This window comes from Bison bison, unplaced genomic scaffold, assembly GCF_000754665.1.
Source record: "Bison bison bison isolate TAMUID 2011002044 unplaced genomic scaffold, Bison_UMD1.0 scf7180017864456, whole genome shotgun sequence".
NCBI classification, from domain to species: Eukaryota; Metazoa; Chordata; class Mammalia; order Artiodactyla; family Bovidae; genus Bison; species Bison bison.
In genome coordinates, this window is record NW_011495018.1 from 9,096,152 (window position 1) to 9,111,956 (window position 15,805).

At 51.5% G+C, this 15,805-nt stretch overlaps 1 protein-coding gene across 1 annotated transcript in view; it reads right to left on the reverse strand.

The window, feature by feature from the left end:
* HTRA1 (HtrA serine peptidase 1) overlaps positions 1-15,805 on the reverse strand; it is a 43,694-nt gene that overhangs the window by 9,273 nt on the left and 18,616 nt on the right. The window lies entirely within an intron of this gene.

Consider the following 15,805-nt stretch of genomic DNA (forward strand, 5'->3'; position numbering starts at 1 on the left):
GAGTCACAAGGGCTGAGGAGCGCGGGGCTTCCGTCCTGGAGAGCTCTAAGCTCTCCTCCCTTCCTCCCCAGAGCCAGGCAAACCTCTGAGTCCCTCTAGCATTTGCTTCCTGAGTCAAAATGAGCAGCTGCTCCAAGCAACGGGGACCAGCCCAGAAAGCAAAGACCTGGCCCAGGCCTCATGCTAATTGTAATGTAAGAGTCCTCATGTTTGTCCGCCTCGAAAACGAAGCAAAGAGGAGAGGAGGCTGGGAGGGCGCGGTGGGTGGAAACCAGCGGTTATTTCAGCATCGCCTCTGCCAGGGACGGAGCAGAAACCAGCTGATAGGATGGGGAGGTCACCGGGCCCATTTAACAGATGAAGAAACTGAGGTTCCAAGCAACTGGGTGACTTGAGATAGGCCAGGGGCTTAAAACTACAACACTGAACCCAGACTCTCATCCACTACAAAGGTACTGAGCCACAAAGACCCCCTCTGACCCCAAATAAGCAAGATGCTGGTCAGGAACACGTTGGATCAGAAAACTCAAGGGCTTCCCTTGCACGGTTCAGATGGTAAAGAATCTGCCTGCAGTGCGGGGGACCTGGGTTCAATCCCTGGGTTGGGAAGATCCCCTGGAGAAGGGAATGGCAACTCACTCCGGTATTCTTGCCTGGAGAATCCCATGGACAGAGGAGCCTAGAAGGCTGCAGTCCATGGAGTCGCAAAGAGACACGACTAGGTAACTAACACACACACAGACACGTGAAAAATGATGTCCCTCAGATCACAGATACTAAGAGGCCTAGAAGAGCACCACAGTCCAGAGCTCAGACAAAGTGGCCTGATTAGATGGTGGCCGGACCTTACAGCCATTCTGGTCCTCAGTGTTCTGACCTGGAAAACGGGAATGATGCAGTTCACTGATCTCATCGATTTGATGTGAGAATTCAGTGCCTTGGGATCGGAACAGCTCTGTGAATGGTACCTCATGTAAGTGGGGCATGGAAGCATCAGCTGTGTTACTGTGATTAACATCAGGGTCTGCGCAGACTCAGTGGGGGAAACCCCACCAAGTAAACTCCCACAGAGTAGGCCATGTCTCCCAGCCCTCACCGTCCCCCTTCCGCACCCAGGAGGAGGCTAGGGGCACAGGTCTGCCCTGACAGTGACACTGCCCTTGTGGTCCCCCGAGGCTGAAGTGCATGGTCCTGCTCTGGAGTGGGGCAGGCCTGCAAGCCCCCACTCCTGAGCTCATCTAGAAGTGCGCCAATGAGCTCAGCAGGGCCTGTTTACCCTGGGCCCATGCCAGCTGCCTCTGCCAGGGATGACTTCATCCAACAGCCACAGGGGGTGAGCGGACAGGAGTCAGAGCCGGTGATGAGCACTCGGCCACCCTGGGGGAGGCCTGCCGGGTGACACTACCACTCCTTCAGGACCCAGGGACAGCCTTCAAAGCTGGGCTGGAGGGCTGAACATGGTGGTCATGGCTCCTGGGCTGGGTTCTCCAGTTGCTTTTCACCAATTTCAAGGCGAGAAGTCAAGTTCAAACCCAGAAGGTGGGCCCAGACCACATCAGTGCAGCAGCAAGCCAGGAACCACATCAGAAAGTTGCACTGGAGGACTCACTGTGGAGTCTTAATTAGCATCCACTCATCTTCCAACGCTGTCCCTGCACCTCCACCCCTAGGAAAGGGGGCCAGACCCAGGGGGCCACATCACAGTGGGTTTCGAAGGAAGAGGGGCCTGAAGACAGCGCTCCCTGGAACTCCTGTCTCTAAGTTTGAGCTCAGAGCCAGGGGCCAAGGAAAGCAGGAAACGCTGTGGGGAGCAGAAGCCGTACGGATGGAGGAGAGAGCCCCCGGGAGGAAGGAGAGAATCGAGGGCTCACGTACGGCTCAGGTCAGCTGCGCTCCCTGCAGAGGAGCAGGCCTGCAGCCAGGAACGGGGCCCAGAGGACCCCATGTACCAGCTGGGCTCCAGTGCAGTAAAGTCACTCACTGGAGTGACCACACAGGCTGGGACCAGTGGACACCAGTGATACAAGCCCAGAGTCTCCCCAGGGACCACTCCTCACTTCAACACAAAGGGAAGAAATTCAGCTCACAAGCGGTCACTGGGCCAAACCTGCACGAAAGGCAGCACTGGGTGTCACCTTGCTTAACTTTTATTCACAGAAACATCTCCTAGATTCTAAGGGACAATCATAAGACAGAAATAAGCAAGTGGACATATCTTAAGGGGGATTCTTAGACTATGAAGCTTGGACTGATGTGGAAGGAATGATCTTTTACCCCTCAGGTGACAAAGCCCTTTTTCACAACTGCCTTGGCAGTTAGTGCATATTTTTCCCCATTTTACAGATGTGGAAACTGAGGCTCAGAGCAGAATTGACTCCTCACAGCTCGTAAGCAGCCTGGCTAAATGAGAGAACAGGCTTCCCAGCTCTTAGAGCTTCACTCCTTGTCAGTGTTAATCTGAATTCTAATTGTAGGAAGAAATCTTTGCAAGGGAGTGACAGGGGCTGGAGATGTGGGCCAGGCCAGATTTACAGCCCTTCAGGAGGTCAAAATGCCTCTCGTGGGCCATTTGGCTTCTGCTCTCCGCAGGTGCCGGCTGGTCCTGCGAGCGCCAGGCTCTCCAGCCTATTTTAGGTACAAGAGGGGCTCGTTCTCAGTCTCTCTCCTCATCTTGGGCCTGTCTGTTCGGTGCAGCGATACCTCCACTGGCCAAATTCCTACTTGGTAATTGAGCATTTTATTCCATAGCTGTCTAGACACACACTCCACCGGGGAACCTGGGGAAGATGCAATGCAGATACAGCGGGAAACGCCAAGACATGCCTCAGCCTTGACCTGGGGATAGGAAAACCCTGGGGCCCACCCTCAACCCCCTCCCAATTCCCAGTTTAACCCTGCACTGCAGTCCATAGGCTGGTTCCCACGCCGCCCACATCAAAGCTGTCTCCAGGCTCCTGGCGGCAGACACTCTGTCTGAGCCTCGCTCTGCAGCGACCCGGCCACAGGCCATCTTGGAGATGCCAGCCTGGCTCCTGACAGCTGCTGCCCACATCTCATCACCTCACCAGAGCCTCGCAGCACGCCTATGAAGCACAGGCACGGACATTCATCCTCCACTTGGCAGGCAGGCAGGAGCAGAGGGGAAGGAGGAAGAATGGGCAGACGCACAGCTCCTGTTCCTCATCTTCAGGTTCTCCAGCCATTGCAGGGGAAGGTGAAATGCAGTCAGGCACGGAGCAAAGCAGGAGTGGAGAGCTCATAGTGGCGAAAGCTCAACCCTGAGGCTCCGGACCAGAGCCAAGCAAGAACCCTTGAACCTCACCAGGAGAGCCTCATGTTATCCCAACCCCTCCAGCACAAAGGGCATCCCAACGTGAGTCCATCATACTGCCCGTTCTCAAGGTCATGCTTTTGCTGATGAGAGGGAGGAGGCTGGGAGGCCAGTGGGAGAGGCAGGAAGTCTAAGTTGAAAGGCACGTGGCCCTCAGCCTGTAAGTGACTCACTGGTGCTAAATGAGAGTCAGAGTCAGCAGAGTCAGCAAGAGGGGCTGGAAGGGAACACGGATCCCCCGGGTCATTGGCCATGCCACCCAGGTCGACGGAGAAACAGCCCAGACGAGGGTGTCAGAATCTTGCATGTGGACTCCAGACGCGCCATGTCCGTGTTAAGTCACTAATGATAAGCCGTAAGCAGGATACAAATGGTGTGATAGATTTACTGCTAAAGCATGGAGGCATGTTTTACTGCTAACACATACATAGCATGATTAAAGAAGGCTCTTACCATTCGTTTAGATGACAACAAACGAAGGACCCACAACCAGCAGGCCTGGCAGTACCCCTCCCATGAAATAATGCCTACACTGAAAGAGAACCTTCTCAACAAGTATTCACCAAGGGCCAGGCCTGGCACAGGGATCACAAAAGATAAGTGAAATCCACCCGTGCCCACCAGGCTTACTGTCTGACGGGTGGGTAGACACACAAATCATCAGGACACACAGCAATAAAAAGAGCTAAAATCCATCTCCCTCCCCTAGGGCCACTCAGCAGAGAATCTTCCCTAAGGGCTAAATATAGATCAACACTAAAAAATGATTTGAGTGAATTAACTAGGTTTTTTTTTTTTTTTTCCAGCCACAAGTAAGAGAAAAACCAATGCAAATAAAATAAACATCCACCTGCTCGAGGGCAGAGTGGTGCGAGGACTGATCACTTCCATGGCTCAAGGGCAAGGGCGAGAAGCAGCTCCTTCCTTCCTTCCAGCTTATCAACGGCAGCCTTTCTCACGGCCACAAGAGGGCCACCATCATTCCAGGCAGGACATGAAGATGTGGCAACACAAACTGGAAGTAATAGGCTCTTTGCTCCCTTGTGTGTCTCTTCAGAAGGGCTGAGTGTCTAAAAGGGCCCAGCACATTCCATTCTTCCCTGGCGGTCAAGGTTACCCTCAATCATACTTTGGTGGGGGCTGGGGTGGTCATGGCCCCCATGGCTGCCTTAGCCCCTCAGGATTTGCCTGAGTTAGGTGCTGGGGCGGGGGTGTCAGGAGTGGACCGAAAACAGACTCAGGGCTGTGCCAGCAAGACGGAGGAGGGCTTCGTGGTGGGTCACCATCAGTGTCCACTGAAGCTTAGGGAAAAAATGGTTCCTTTTATAGTGGTGATCCTAATACAAGTCTGAAGAGGGCTGCAAGTATATATTGCTTCAGGCGGATTTGTGGGGAGTGGAGGGAGGAAGAGGAGAAGGAATGGAAAGCATTATTTCAAAGGAAAGCAATGATCACAAATTGCCAGGACTGTCAGCGTGAGATACAAGTGGCTTGTAGACAAACCTCCCCCTTGTCCGCATGCCCTACCTGCCTCATGCTCTGTCCTGAGGGCATGAGAAATGAAGTACTTCCTGCCGTATCAGTAGACAAGGATGCCACAGTCATCAGCGGTTGCAGCCCTCTAATGTGAGCTAGAGAGCCCTAAGGGCACTCAGGAAGGAGAAGGATACCAGCCATCAGACTGCAGCCACTCCCTATGGTGAATCCCAAGGCAGCTCATGATGTGAAAACAAACAAAAAAAAAAACACACAGGAAACACCCAGGATGGCAGAGATGCATAAGAAAGGAATGATTTCAGTGAGCCCAGATTCTTGCGTCTTCCCATACATAGAAAAATGCTAAATTCCCTAACTTGGGATATCTGGTTTGCTTTTATTAACAATAATCTTTTGATGTGAAGACTTTGCTGTTTAGTTGCTAAGTTGTGCCAGACCCTTTGTGACCTCATGCTACCAGGCTCCTCTGTCCTCCACCATCTCCTGGAAATTCACATCCATTGAGTCAGTGATGTTATCTAACCATCTCATCCTCTGCTGCTCCCTTCTCCTCCTGCCCTCAATCTTTCCCAGCATCAGGTCTTTTCCAATGAGTCAGCTCTTCTGCTGATACTCAAGGTTGTGACAACACTAACTGGAAGTAATAGGCTCTTTGCTCCCTTGTGTGTCTCTTCAGAAGGGCTGAGAGTCCAGAAGGGCCCAGCACATCCCATTCTTCCCTGGGGGTCATCAGCCACCATCTGGTCACAAGGTTACCCTCAACCATCCTTTCGTGGGGGCTGGGGTGATCATGGCCCCCAAGGCTGCCTTAGCCCCTCAGGATGCGCCTGAGTTAGGTGCTGGGGAAGGGGGGCATCAGTCCTTCCAATGATACTCAGGGTTGATTTCCTTTAGGATTGACTGGTTTGATAAGTAAGACTACCTGCCTTTTGTTGCAAAACTTCCATATAATCTGGCTCTTCCCCTCTCCTCCGAGCAGTTCCCCCAGGATCACTTGAGATGCTGTCTCCCTGGACTGAAGTCCTAAAAGTTCCCACCCAATAAAACGTAAGTCTCAGCTTCTAGGTCGTGACTGTTATTTAAGTCAACAGGCAGATGGGACAGGCATCGTACCCAGCCTACACACCAGGGGACCAACGGTCCCACAGCTGATGGCAGTGATCTCACTGAGATCGCAGGTGTTCTCACCAGTCCCCTCTGCCCACTGCCCAGATGCAGCAGAAAAGAGCTGCCAGTGCCAGACCTTCTCACAGAGCAGGAGGCGGGAGCAGAGATGACACACAACAGGGCCGTGGGAGAGCTGAGGGCAAGTCAGAACAGAGGCGAGACTGAGGGAGCCGAGGCCACGCATCCTCAGGGTGAGGACCCCGGCCACACTGCTTCTCCCAGTGGGAGCCCAAGTTACACTCAGCCGAGCCCGGGCTGGGCGTGGAGGCAGTCTGTGGGGCACCACTTGCTTCATGAGCCCTCTGTGTGGCCTGGCCTCCCCCTGCAGGGTCATCACAACTCTGATTCCTACAGGAAGAAATGGCCTGTGGTGAGCAAGCGCCCTGCCTATGGCTGGCCACAGGCTTATCCCCCAGCATCCACAAAGGGTGGTGCAGAGTGAAGATACAGACACACACACACACACACAGATACACACACACACAGACACACACACACACAGACACACACACACACAGACAAACACACACACAGACACACACACACACAGACACACACAGACACACACACACACAGACACACACACACACACGGCCACCCTCGGTCTCTAGATAGACTGGTAGCACAATTTCCCAGGGAGCAGGACATCTGTATTAACTCACTCTGACCTTGGGTCACTCGACAGACTTCTCTGGGTTTCAGTTTGATCACTTCTAAAATAAGGGAGTTGAGCCTGGTGATGTCCAGGGTCACCCCAGCTCTGACAATTAGGGATCTTTCCAGAAGACCTGGTAGATTTCCAAAAAACCTCTTAGCAGCCAATGGTTAAATTGGTGAGGTCAAAACAAGCCTCAGAGCCCTTAATAAATCTCTTCTCATACGACTCCCCAAAGGGGTCAGATGATTCCTGCAGACTCTCACAGCCCAAAAGGAAAGGGGATTCCTGGAATTCTCCAGACGCTGGCTCAGCCAGTAATCATCGAGAGCAGACCTCAAAACAACGATCCATCAACATTTCAGCTTCTGGCCACCCTGGGTTTTGCCTAAAAGCCCTTGAGCGCTCCTCTCATTGCAACCTCATTCCCCAAAGCTTGGAAGGAAGGGCCATAAAACAAACCAATAAAACTAAAAGAAAAATTGGCAACTTTTTTTTTAACCTCATGACGCAAGCCAACGACTTCTTTCTCTTCCTTGCAGAGTATAAAGTGCTCCTGTTACAAAAATATTTTTGTTGCTGAATCTGCAAAAGCCACCATGTCTGCCAGCTGCCCAGCACATGCATTTCCAAGGGGCTGAGGCTCACAGGCTGGTCCTGTGTGTCTGATGAAATTTGCTTCAAAGGCTGATGTTGCAGGAACTGGCTGAGACTCAACTAAATGATTCAATGTGGTCTTCTGGAAGCAGTTATGCTAACCTTTCATTTTCTTTAAAAAATATGCAATGGGAAGAAAAGGGCACGTACCCCAATCACAGCAAGGAGCGGTGCCACTGAATTTGCATGCTTCCTACGGAACGGCAAAGTAGACCATAGAATTCAGGGGGATGTCAGCAGCTAAGACTTGCCTGAGACATGGGGATCCGGCAAGGAGAGAAGTGAGCCCAGGAGGGGCTGAGGGACAGTGGATGAACCAGGGCTCTGCTACATAATTTTCAGGGCTCAGGATGAAATAAAAACGTAGACTCCCTTGTTCACAAAGTACATAAAAATTACCATTAAAGGCACTAAAATATAAGGCTTTTTTTTTTCTTCTACATGCTCTCTCTCTTCATCTGTCTTGATGTTTTTATTTGCTGTTTAGTGTTGTGCTCCCTGGGGCACGAAGTTGTTCATGGGGTGAGTACAGACCCAGAGCCTCAAGACTCAGTACTCTGCTCACCAGCTACTGGACAGACCCATGCACTGTGCCCAAGCAGGGACTCAGAATTTGAGCCAGCCCTCTCCCCACCCCAAGGGCCCACTGCCCCAACCCACAGAGGACAGACTACCCCTAAGGATTCTGCAACTTCCTTCGGCACCAGGTACCTGGATGGGGTGGGCAGGGCTTGGCCCTGCCTTGTTGCCGGCAGAAAGAGTCATCTATCTGCTGCCCAGGATGCTGCAGGGTATACGTACCCCATGTCTGTATGCCCTGGGGGAAGGAGGGTGGCTGTGACTGCCATATGAGGCCAGGGGTCCCAAGAGCCAGAGGAGCAGGGTAGCCAAGAACCCGTCCTGGGGAAGTGGGAAGGCAACAAGCAAAGTGGGAAGGCTCCAAGCACCCAGCATATACTCCACTCATCAGACTTCACTTACAAAGCACAAATTCAAAGATAAAACCAAAATGGAGAGGGCATCCCTGGCGGCTCAGTGGTAAAGAATCTGCTTGCCAGTGCGGGGGACACAGGTTCAACCCCTGATCTGGGAGGACCTCACATGCCACAGAGCAACTAAGCCCACGTGTCACAACTCTTGAGCCCAGGAGCCAAAACTACTGAAGTCCTCGGGCCCTAGAGCCCATGCTCTGCAACAAGAGAAGCCACTGCAGTAAGAAGCCTACGCCCTGCCATGGAGAGTAGCCCCCTCGCCGCAACTAGAGAAAAGCTCTCGCAGCAACGAAGACCCGGCACAGCTATAAATAAATATATAAATAAATAAAATCATTAAAAAAAGTAAAAGAGACCTCAGAGCATTAATTGGAGAAGGCAATGGCAACTCACTCCAGTATTCTTGCCTGGAAAAATCCCATGGACAGAGGACCCTGGTAGGCTACGGTCCATGGGGTCACAAAGAGTCAGACATGACTGAACGACTTCACTTTTCAGAGCATTAAACCCTCAAGCAGGGTTCTCTTCTGTGAATGCACAGGTCCTGTGCCCATAAAGCAGCGGTGCCAGAGGAGGAGGAGGCGGACCAAGAATGAGAAGCTTGGGATTCAGATCAGAGAGGGCAGAGGTTATCAGTGATGACAAGGTCAAGGGTACAACCAAGGGAGGGGGTGCTGCAGCAAGCAGGTGAGTCGAGAGGCCGGGCCAGGAAGGATCTCCTACATGGCACTGAGATCACAGCATACACAGAACTCAGAAGGACAGTGTCATCAAGTTACCACCATCTGTTTCCACAAATTGACATGTTATTGTTGCTGTACCGGGAGGGGAGGAGAAGAGGTGCGATGTGCGAGGTGGCAGGTGGGGGTGACTGGAATGGGGGGCGTTCAGGTGGGACAGATAAGAGAAGTGAGGGAGAAGGAGGGAAAGAGAGGAAAGAAACAGAGGATGGTTACGGAAAAACAAAAGAGAGAAAAAGCAAATCAATCAACGTAGTCCTCCTCACTGTTAACACACACCTCCATAATGTTTAGTCTCCCTTAAGCTGTATCAAGAAACGCTGGCATTTCAAAGATCCTCTTACTCTTGCTGTTTAAACTGCAAAGTGTCAACATTTTTATACGGAAGCCCAAGGGCCAGTGACTGTATATATTCTCTGGCATCAAGAGGAGGAAAAACATTGCCTCACTGAGTGCAACTTGCCTCTTCCATCTGCCAGCTCCTTAGCATCTATCCAGTGACTTCAAGTTGGCTAACACTGCTACAGTGGTGTTTGGCCAATAAATATTTATGAAAATCAAGGGATGTGAAAGTGAATATATGAGTGAGTAAACAAATCAGATCTTAAAAGATCCATCAGGATCCTAAAATTGGGATTAGGCCAATACTGGGGGTTTGCCAAGGCCTGGCATTTCAGTTTGGGTAACTGACTCTGGATGCAGCCTGGTTTTCAGTCGTCAATGAGGCTGCAGGCTTGGGGCTCAGGTGATAGGAGACAACTTATACCCACCAGTTCCACAAAGGGGTGTGGTCTCACTCTATTTGGTAGGTTCAGTGCTCAGCTTCTTGGTATCTGCTACGCTGAATTGAAGGCAGTGTGGATCCCTCCTACCCAGGACCACTTAGAGTATGTGTGGCTCCAGAAGCAGGGAAGTTGCCCAGGATATATCATTTTCATATTATTTATTCTAAAAAAATCTTAAAGACGTATGCATGCTAAGTCACTTCAGCGATTCTATGGACTGTAGCCCGCCAGGCTTCTCTGTCCATGGGATTCTCCAGGCAAGAATACTGGAACGTGTTGTCTTGCATTGACAGGTGGGTTCTTTACCTCTAGTGCCACCTGGGAAACCCAAAGATGTATAACTTTCTCTATATAAAAATAATTTGGGTTGGTCAATGACACAGGGCTTATTACAATAAATTAATTCTTACATTTTCATGACATAAAATGGCAGCATAAAAAATATTCTAGCCACAGGGCCAATGGTTTCTATGAGTTGCCTGGCAGCCAAAGCAAAGAGGGAAATACCATGAGTCACAGGTTCTCATTATCAGATTGTTGTGCCTTGTTTAACAAAAGTGACTCATTAATTAGCACAATTATTAGAATAACCAGTCCTCAACTCACCAGAATGTCTTATTTATGCCTTTCCATGGAAAATGGTTGGTTTTAGGAAAGCACTTTTGGGAAACTACTTCCATCCTGCCATGAACGAGAGGCAACCAGCTCATTATGAACCCTCTGCACTTCTAGACTCTCAGGAAACTGCATAAGAAAGTGGAGCTTTCCAGAGTGCGACCAGGAACCCCAAGGCCAATAAGAGACATAGACAATATGCAGAGGAACCAGTTAACTTGTGTTCTGGAAGCCTCTAGTAAACTCACTGGGAAACAAGGTTGCACTTGTCCAAGGTCCACGTACTCAGGCTGGGCAGAAAGGGAAAACTAACCAACTCTAGGCCCCCGACTCTTTCCCTCAGCTGGCTCTGTCTGTTCTTCCATCTCAGTGTGGATGTTATCTGCTCAGATAAGCCGACAATACCTTCAGAGGGCACCCCAGCCTCCATGCCTCCTACTGCTTTCTCTGTTTCTTCATTGAACCAATCGCCGTATTTATTCCAGTCTGCCTGTTTCTACACCAAACAGTAAGCTCCATGGGCTTCTGCCCATTGCTTTTACATCTTCAACACAGTATTTGGTCAAATAGATGCTTATGTTAGTGGCTCAGTCCTGGCTGATTCTTTGTGACCCTATGGACTGTAGCCCGCCAGGCTGTTCTGTCCGTAGGATTCTCCAGACAAGAATACTGAAGCAGGTTGCCATTCCATTCTCCAGGGGATCTTCCCAACTCAGGAATAGAACCCAGGTATCCTGCATTGTAGGCAGATTCTTTACTGTCTGAGTCCCCAGGGAAGTCTCCAAAATAGATGCTTAATAAATATTTATAGACACCATGTATGAATAAAGAATAATAGAAACAATGAATGAATCAGACCTTAAAAGATCATTGGGATTTAAAACTAGATAATAATTCAGAATTCACAAAATTCCTCTCTATCAATGTTACAGAGAAAGAGGTTAAAACTAAAGCCTCTCTGCTTAATCCAGCAAGACCAAAGCATCTTCTTCAGAAGAAGCACAGTCCCCACAAGAGCAAATGAGATCAGCCTCTCTGCCCTTTCCCCTGTGTTACTTCGGGCTTCACCTCACTTGGATCTAAAGAGCATATTTCAGTCCAAGCACATTTGGCTCCTCTAGAGCAAGGTGTTAATCATCTCACACTGGAGTTGGCAATTTTTTTCTGTGAAAGGTCAAAAAGTAATAACTGTTGGCTTCATGGACCAGGTGGCCTCCATCCCAACTACTCAACTCTGCTGCTGACCAGTAAGAGCAGCTGTAGACTCTACCAAAGCAAATGGGTATGGCTGTGTCTCAATAAAACTTTATTTGCAAAGGCAAATGGAGGGCCGGATTTGGACCGCAGGTCACAGCTGGCCAACGCCGGGTCCCAACACACTGCCACACACTAACAAAATTAGCGAATGGAACCAGTGCATGCCCTCCCCCTCAGTGAAGGGGACGTTCCCCATGGGACACCTACAAATTCAGTCCCAACAACCTGGGAACTGCTTTGCCAGAACCATAAATAATAGTCTTGGTTGAATTCCCTAAAGAGAAATCACCAAAGTGAAAAAAAAAAAAAAAAAACATTACCATATTAAGAGAAAAACATAGCCAAAGAATTTCCTTAACAATCAACTAAGTTCTTGAAATGGGGCCAGAAAACACACTAGGGCTCTGGTTTTTGATGGTTTGGGGAACTGAAATATTTTCACATTCCATGAGAAGCTGCAATCAGAACAACGAGGAGCCTCGTCCCCATGAGCCCCTGGGCGAAGGCCGACCCAGAGCAAAAATGCCGGCTTCCAATCCAGCGTCTGGATTGACGTCATCTAATGAAATATTGATCTGCATCCCCCTAAAAATGGTAAAAAATCAATACAGTAACAGGAGCCTCTTAACATCGAGAAGAGTCTGCGGCCTCTGTAGCCAATGCAATGCCAGCCTCTCGGTTCAGGGAGAAAAAAAGAGGAGAGACCACAGAACGCCCAGGACAGAGGGAGTGGAGAAAAGAATTCAAAATGGAAAAACACAGAAACAAAATACCAGGGTAGCTATGGTACTGGGAGCTCCTGGTTACTTTATGAGGAGAAGTAACAGGCTCCAGAAGATGGGGAGCCAGGCCAGCCCGGGCCCTGTGTTATCTGATTCACTCTTGGACAAGCTCAGGCGGCTGAGTCAGCGCCTTCTGACAATCAGGTTGTCTGAGGAGAACTGGCTGGAGGCGGGGGCAGGGACGGAGCGGGCATGAGTCACGCCTGCACCCGCCGCTCCCCTCCCTTGCCACCGTCCCCGGGTCACCTGGACCCTCCTTGCTCCGAGAAGTCGGGGCAGGTCTGCCACCAGCAGGCTAGGCTCTGAGAGACAGGCCTGGAGAGAGACCAGAGCTGCTCAGCAGCTCCTGAGACTCAGGGGTGAAGGGTCTGGGACCCTCACTCTCCCAGAACCATGTGGGTTCTACATTTCACAGTCGGGGGGTGTCAGATCTTCTGGCCCCAGCAGCCAGCTCAACAAGAAAAGGACCCTCTGCCCACAGAGCAGCCCCCCACGCCCAGAGGTGTCACCTTCAGCCACTGCAAACAGCAGTAGGTGGCATCTGGCCCAAACACAGTGGCGGACAGTCGCAGGCCTGGCCTGGAGGTGCAGGGAGAAAACCACTTCACAGGACAGGACAAGCCCACTTCCAAATATCCCCTGGGGTGCTGGCGTCAGGGAGAGGTGCCCACAGGAAACCTCACTGCTCCCAGGGCTCTGAGTGACCAAGGACCACAGAGCCCCCGGGGCCCGGCAAGACCACATGTTGTCCCAACTCCAGGAATCAGACAAACACTGGCCTCGTGGAGTCTGGGGTGGAGTCGGAGGTGCTGCTCTGCAGCCCGCCTGCTGCGTGCTCACCTCCTCCTCCGAAAGTGGGGAGCAGCCACTGCAGGAGCCCCAGCGCCTTCCTGCCCCCCACCCCACCCCCGAAGCCCACAGCAGCCAGCCTGGCCTCCTCTGAGCAGAGGACTCTGAATTCATCCTCTGCACACGGCTGTTAAGCCCCTACAACAAGACAAGTGACTAAGACAGCTGTGGCCCTCACACCCCAGCAGCAGAGAGAAACTGAAATCCACAAGTGAACACAACTGGGAGGGAAATAAGAACAGTGGCGTGAGATCCCCTCTGGGGTTGTGCATCCCCAGAGTGAGGAGGGGGGACAGGGACATGGACCCTCCCTGGGTGGGTGTCAGGGAAGGACTGTCGGGAACAGAATTTAACCTGAGGCCTGAAGGACCGGGGCCTTCCCCAGGGGCTCAGTGGATCGGCCTGCAATGCAGGAGACACAGGTTCGATCCCTGGGTCTGTAAGATCCCTGGAGGAGGGCATGGCAACCCACTCCAGTATTCTTGCCTAGAGAATCCCCATGGAGCCTGGCGGGCTACAGTCCGTGGGGTCGCGAAGAGTTGTACGTGACTGTAGTGACCTAGCATGCACACACGCTGAAGGACCGGAAGGTCACCTAAGGAGGAGCTGGAAGGGGGACACCCCAGGGAAGGCAAGACTCGGGCCCCTAGAGAACAGCCCTGCTTTGTGGGAGGGAGGTGGTGGGGGTGTGGAGTAGAGGGGGCTTAGCAGAATGGGGGAGGTATAGAGAGAAGAGTGCAGGAGGGGAAAACGGGACCCCCAACAGGCTGGGTACACCTTCAAATCTCTGGTTAAGTCGTTAAGATTTCTCCATAAGCACAGAGAGAGTGTGAAGGCCTTTATACAGACAGACAGGACCCAATCTGAAAGTTGCAGTCCTGGGATGCGGTGGCAGGGCAGGGAAGGGTTGGGGGCGGGTACAGATGCTTTTCCCCTTCCTGTGTCCTAATCAACACAGCTGGAAAAACAGCTGCAACAAAAGCTACTTTCTTACCTTCTTCAGTATATCCCCAGTACTTATTTCTGTCCTGCACTCTGACCTAAAGAAACCAAATATGTTTCTCTCTCTCTCTTTTCCTGAACTACTCAGCAAAAAAAAGCTGCATGAACAAAACACAGCCTCTGGAGAAAAAATTTTTAAGTGTTCTGCACACACGGCCAGCGTCATGTTCAACACATTTTGGAATCCGTTTTTATCTGAGGCTGAACTAGTTTGCCCTCAAAGCTGCTTTCTATTAAACTGTTTGCATGCACACTGTCCTTCCTTCCTGCAGCTGGCACCACCTCCCGGGCCCCGGGCAAATGCTGGCCCCCGTCTGTGGCCCCGAGGAAAGGGCAGTGGAAAGACATGTCTGGGCAGGCAGGCTGCCTTTGGAGGGGACACCCTCCTGCTCCAGCTTGGCAGGGGCAGACACCCTGCTCAGGGAGGTTCCCCCCAAAGGTTCTCCCCTGCTCAGACTCAGCAGGGGAAGTGAGTGCACACGAGCCCGCTCAGCAGTGAGGAGCAAAAACGCTCTTTGGTCACAAGCCCAGAAATGTCTCTGGCAAGCTCAAGCCGAGGCGGGTTTATAGAAGATGTGAGGGGGCCTTGAAGAATGAAACGGAAAGTAGGCTGGCTGATCAGGCTCTGAAAAGGCAGGAGCTCAGACAGCCCGGGGGTCCCTGGCGGCAGGGGCCACACCGGCTTCCTCGTCATTTTCCTGTGGTTGGCATCCAGTTACTGCTCCAAGCAAAGGATCTGCTTGGTCTGATGGATCCTGTGTCCCATAGCCCCGGGAGGGGGGGTTGTGCCGTGACTGGTGCCCCCACAAGACTGTCCAGGGGGGACAGAAATAGATCCAGAAGGAGATGCTGGCCTCTGCGCCCAGAAGACGTGGGCAGTGACCACAGGTGTCTATAGTAATTTCCATTCATTCACAGTGGCAGGAATAGTGCACTCAGGAAGGAGGGTCTCAGGGTTAGTGATGGAGAGCCTTTCACATGAAATCCTGGCACTTGGGGAGGAGATGGGCCCAGATTATAAGGCACCAAGTTAACCACTGGGCTGGTGTATGTGGGGGGCAGTCACCCCAGTTTCACTGGGTCATGAGCAAATGGCCCTGGGGAGACTGAGCCATGACCTCACATGCCAAGCATTCGGAATGAGTTCAATCCTCAAGTCCAAGTTTTGCTGCGTCTGTTCTGCCTCCTCTGAGATTCCCTGCTCTGTTTCTTGCTCCCGAGGTGACACAGTGCAGGGTAAGCTCACTGCCCCCACCCCCAACCCCAGCACTGCAGACACATTTATAAAATCCTGCGCTGGGGCACCTTAGTCTTCACTGAATCAAGGGGCTCCTCCCAAACTGAGCCTCATTACAAACCAGTCCCTGCCCCCCTCCCCTAAATAATCAATCCTCCGACTAAGGGAACAAAATGGAAAGAGCTGGAAGAGATGTTTTCACTCTCCCCACTTCCAACTACTATCAGCAAAAAAAAAAA